Source organism: Diplotaxodon limnothrissa, linkage group LG1 (assembly GCF_057381915.1).
Source record: "Diplotaxodon limnothrissa isolate DT_005_m linkage group LG1, D_limnothrissa_male_GT1.1, whole genome shotgun sequence".
In the NCBI taxonomy this organism is placed as follows: domain Eukaryota; kingdom Metazoa; phylum Chordata; class Actinopteri; order Cichliformes; family Cichlidae; genus Diplotaxodon; species Diplotaxodon limnothrissa.
In genome coordinates this window covers 32,868,975-32,874,715 of record NC_140596.1, presented here as the reverse complement: position 1 = coordinate 32,874,715, position 5,741 = coordinate 32,868,975, and positions in this window count along the sequence as shown.

Sequence of the window (5,741 nt, the reverse complement as noted above, 5' to 3'; positions counted from 1 at the left end):
AACACTGCCACCTGGATTGAAATGTTTCAGAAGTGGACAAAAAAGGTGCCCTCTCAGGATGTTTTGAATTTGAAGGCACAAGTGGACCCAAACTATGTAACCAAAATGCCATTCCACAGCATAACAGCACCACCACATCCTTTTGCTTAGTCTGCACATAAAAGTAGGTTTCTATGTTCACACAATATTGCTCTGCTGTGAATTTCATAAAGAAAACCTGAGTTTAGAGAAATGCAAAAATTGACATGTGACCTCATCTAAGTACTATAAAATGCTTTTTTCCCCTGTGGGAAAGCCAGTCAGTTTTAAGTTAATTAGATCATTAAATGGAAGGATGTCCATGTCACCTTCCTTTGAGGCTTTGTTAGATTATCGGATATGCATATCTATCTACCTATCTATCTATTTATATGTATACATATATCTTGTATCTTGGTCCCAGGTGTTCCCCAGGTAAGCGCATGCACCCGAACATCCATGTGATGTAAAAGAAAACACGACACAGCAGACCAGACCACCTTTTTCTGTTGCTCTGTGGTCCAGTTCTGATGCTGCATCAGTGAACTTTGGCTGTCTGTGACTCTGTTGCTGGTTTATCCTTCATTGGACCACATTTGATCACCACAGACCAGGATCATACAAGTTTGCATACCTGGTTTGGAATTCATCCAAACCAGCATACTTGTTCAGTAATTTTCTAATTGCACTGTCACAAATTTTTACATTTAACATGGTAATTGAGGCCTGTATACAGTACATAATAATTTTATTAGATGAGGTATGGCTATTGCCATCAGACAAGATCAAGATTAAATCTTAGAAACTTCCTGGTCAGAAGCTGCCATTTTATTTCCTTCTTGTAATAAGTCCCCACACAGGAAGCACACAGCCTTTCTGATATGAACAGAACTGTTTGGAATCATAGAAATATGTGGAGTAGTGACAAAGACAAAGTGTGTTCATCTCTGTGATAGTGAGCTTCACCTTATACTCTCATCATAACTTATCGCTTGTTAAGCCTATGGAGAAGAACGCTGAGTCTTAGTGTGCTTTTACAAGTTTGGGGTCATTGAAGGTGGAGGACTTCTCTCTGCCATAATCTTCCATATCTGATATTGAAGTAGACAACCGAAAGGATCCAAATGTCTGGTGACTTCCCTTAAAACCCCCAGGGTGATGGCTGAGCTTTTACAGGATGACATTAGAGTATAGGAGTGCACAGGAGAAGTCAAGCACTGCTGTGAGAGTGCAGTTTATAAAAAGGATCTCCACATTCTTTATAAGGAACCATGACTAGATAGGAAAAAAAGTTTTAAGCCTAATCATCTGTTCCTTCACTCACATTGACATTTCTTTGGACTTCATATCGGCAGTTCTAGTGAAAAGATCTCCATATCTTCTCAATTTGTTATTGAATTATGAGGAAACAGACCTTACTTGGCCAATCAATTGTCAAATTACTTTTGAGCTTTGAGATTGCTTGATTTAAAACACATTGTGATGTTTTAGAGAAATAAAAAAAACCAACTGAAATTAAATTGAACTAAATTTTCATTTACATAAATTTTTATCTCTTTTATTGTTTGGTGAACTAGTGTTGACTGTCCCGGTAATTGCCAACTATGATGGACTATTTTCCTCTTTGGGGAGGGCACTAATGAAACTTTCGTGCTTTGGCTGACTTCCAGAATTTGCAATACAAATACAGAAAATAAAAAAAGCAAATTAAAACAACAACAACAAGCAAGTTTATTATTGTAAGTTATTATTTTCTGATTGAATAATTACTAACAATTATTCTGTCAATTCAATTATGAAAGCAAGAACATAAGAATAATTAATAAAAGACATAAATGTTTTTAAATTTATTGTATATTCTGATAACCCACTGATTTGTTGATCACGACTCAAAGCAATATCACAACTATGACTTACTTAATTAATTGTATGCAAAAATGTCAATTTGAGCCTGCTGAGCCTCAACACCTCCCTTTGCAACTGGATCCTGGACTTTCTGACGGAGAGACCTCAGACAGTCCGGATCGGTAACAGCATCTCCAACACTGCCACACGGGGGACTGGAGCCCCTCAGGGCTGTGTGGTCAGCCCACTGCTGTTCACTCTGCTGACTCATGACTGTGCTGCAATGCACAGTTTGAACCACATCATCTAGTTCATGAAGAACGTGGACAAAAAAGAACACATAATTGTTGACTTCAGGAGAGCACAGAGAGATCACTGTCCACTTAATACTGATGGATCCTCTATGGAGGTCATCAAGAGCACCAAATTCCTTGGTGTTCACCTGGTGGAGAACCTCTCTTGGTCCCTCAACACCAGCTCTATAACTAAGAAGGCCCAACAGTGTCACTGCTTCCTGCGGAAGCTGAAAAAAGCCCGGCTCCCACCATCCATCATCACCACCTTCTACAGTGGGACTATCATGAGTGTCAGGAGCAGCTGCATCATTGTCTGGTATGGAAACTGCACTGTATTGGATCGTAGTACCCTACAACAGATAGTGAGAACAGCTGAGATGATCATTGGAGCTTCACTTCCCTCCATCACAGACACCTATCGCCACCAGCATTGTGGAGGACCCTACGCACCCCTCTCACACACTCTTCATCCTGCTGCCTTCTGGCAAGAGGTACCGGAGGATTCAGGCCCTCAATGCCAGACAGTTCCTTCCCCCAAACCATCCGACTCCTGAACACTCCGTGACTGGACTGACACACACATACACACACCTTCATAAACCAAGTAACTTTTTGCACATTGCTCAGCCTTTTGCACAACCCACTGTCATTGTTGCACTTCTCTATTGCGCTGTCTTGTGCCCGCACTGCTGTTGCACTGTCTTTGTTGGTTTTTTTTTTTGTGATTTCTGCAAATTGCACTTTATGTAGTCCTGTGTTGATTGTCTGTTATATGTCATATGTAGCACCATGGACGTTGTCTGTTTCACTGTGTACTGTACCACTGCACATGGTTGGACAATGAAGCCACTTGACTTGACTTGATTTCAAAGGCTTTATACATACAATTCACATCCTTTCAGTACATTGTTGCATATATTCTGAATTGCTTTTTTTAATTTTTTATTATTTGAATCAAGAATCTCCAAATAAAAGAGCAGTTATTGTGTTACTGCTATTCTGCTCCAAGCTGGTACCAAAACGACAAAGGCCATCTACTAAAATGTGCCTATCATGCATTAGTATTGTGAGAAACTCACTAGTTAGGCTGTGAGTGCTTGCTTTTTTTAATACCAGCAGCCACGTATTAATTTGCTGTTCTCAGGAGCTACACTGTAAAAAGTGTACTACTTAATTTAAGTAGTATAACATTTTCACACTTAAAAATATTGAGTCTATAACAAAACAGGAGTAATAAGTAAATCTAAGTAATAGTTTCAATTACATCTGAATGAACTATCTAAGCAGAAATACTTCACTAATTGAGTAAATGTAACTAAAAATACTATGTGAACCAGACTGAAGACTATATATATGGCTTAATATTAACATATTAAAATACACAAATCGTATGCTTTTTTAAAAACTGGAATTTCTAACAATGACACAGAAAATGCAAGAACAACTTTCTCCTTAGAAAGAACAACATTTAAGTAACTTTGTGTGAACTGTCTTAAAACTCTAAATTCAAAATAGACGATTCATACCTCACATGAACGATTGAAGAAAGAAAAAATGAATATCAATGCAAAACATAAATGTGCAGCCAGAAGAACATCAGATCACACAATCAGTCAGACAACACTTTGAGATGATTTGGTGAAATTAACCCATAGATTGTTCATGCTTTCATAAGAGCCTCACTAATAACTGAGGTTACGCTCTGTCTCGTCTGTGTTTATCAACATAACAGTCAACGAGGTCATTAAGCTGCTTTTTAGTCTTTGGGCCTTTGTTGACAACTTCTCAGGAGTGACTTCAACAAGTATCTTTTGAAATACTTCAAAAATGTATCTTGTTGAGTTTTGGGCTATTTCAGGTCCAAGGCATAAGTTAGTCCAAGCAAGTAGCAGCAGGCTCTGCTGAGATGGATGATCTGATATCCTCGTGTTGGTGTTGTTCCCAGACCATCATGAAAATGTTGTTCCAGGTTCAACATTGCAAGTGACCAATCACATTGTTGTGATGTTATTCTTTTGCGCGCCCAGCCATTTGTGCATTTATGAAATTCCAATGTTGCAAGGACAATATCAATTCTGCTTACTGTTTATTAAAGGGTTACGGTTAGGGTTAGGGTTAAGGTCAGGGTCCGTTGATCGGCGGACAGAGGCGGTTTCTCGCAGCTTATGTACAGTTTTTTGTTTTACGCCGGTTTTTCCCGAAGTCGCAAAAGTATGACGTCACAACATTCTGATTGGTCACTTGCAATGTTGATCCTGGAACAACATTTAGTATGATGATCTGGGAACAACACCAACACGAGGATATCAGATCGTGCCTGCTGGGATACCCAAAGTGGTCGAGTAGGATGGAGCCCTCAATGAGAATTCCCACATTCCCGACTTGTCCACTTTCATTACGCTCAAGGAACAGACCCATCGTCTCTGCTGCCTGCTCTTCTTCCACATTGATGCCTTGATAGCTTGAAGTTAACCCATATGGAAAAGAAATAGTAAAAACATATATGATTTACTCATGAAAGTGGCCACTTTCATGAGTAAATCATATATAAATCATATAAGGCTTACATGATTTACTCATGAAAGTGGCCACTTTCTCATTACTTTCATATATTTTTTTAGTAAGTATACAAAACATACAAGTTTCATTATATAATTTTTCAAGGGATCTTATATGTGTTTTCACTCTTGTATGCTTTTCATACAAGTTTCATACAAGACAGATAAAAACTTTATAAGATTTATATATATCTTTTCTATATGGGAAAATTCTGTAGACACAGTAAAAGGAAACATTATTATTGCAGGTAGGGTGTCACATATTGTCCATTCAGAGATGCTCTTCTGCATATCGTGGGTTTTTTTTTCAGTTACTGTTGTCTTCCTATTAGCTCAAAGCAGTCTGGATATTCACCTCTGACATTTCACCCAGAGGCTTTTGTGTAGCTGCCGTCATAGGCAACTCTCGCATTTAAGTTCATTTTATTAGATATGTAAGGTTGAAACAATTAGTAGTTGAAATATTAAGAAATAAATCAATAGTAATTCATGTTTTGTTCATTGGATTTATATGTTTAAATGTGTTATTTTTACTAATTGTGCAATTAGATAGGAACCTTTTCTATAGTTCCGTCTGTTGTTGCTAAGAGGGTATTTTTGGCTGGCACACTCAGCAAGCTAATTGAGACGAGCCACGAGGTTTGCACGTCCACAGTAAGATAGTAAATAGTAAGATAAATAAAAGAGTGCCTTTTTTGGACCTCCCCACGATGTAAGGATTAAAGTTTTATTCCCTTTGAGTGAGGCCAATGAGGTAAATGTTTTCTTTTGTTTATTTTCGTTGTATGTAAATATGCTAGTGTTGCGTGATATTCTAGTGCAATTACCGCAGTGTGAGGTGTAATGTGTATTTTATTGATTGTTTTGTTGGAATGTTTCGCCATATATAATGCTTAGGGGCTTTATTAAGAATATTCATTTAAGTTTGTATTTCTTTTTAGTTCTGATGGCATTGTATCGGCTGTGGTTGGACATCATTACATGTTAAGGCATGTCGAAGAATCCTCCTGTCCGAAATAAATGT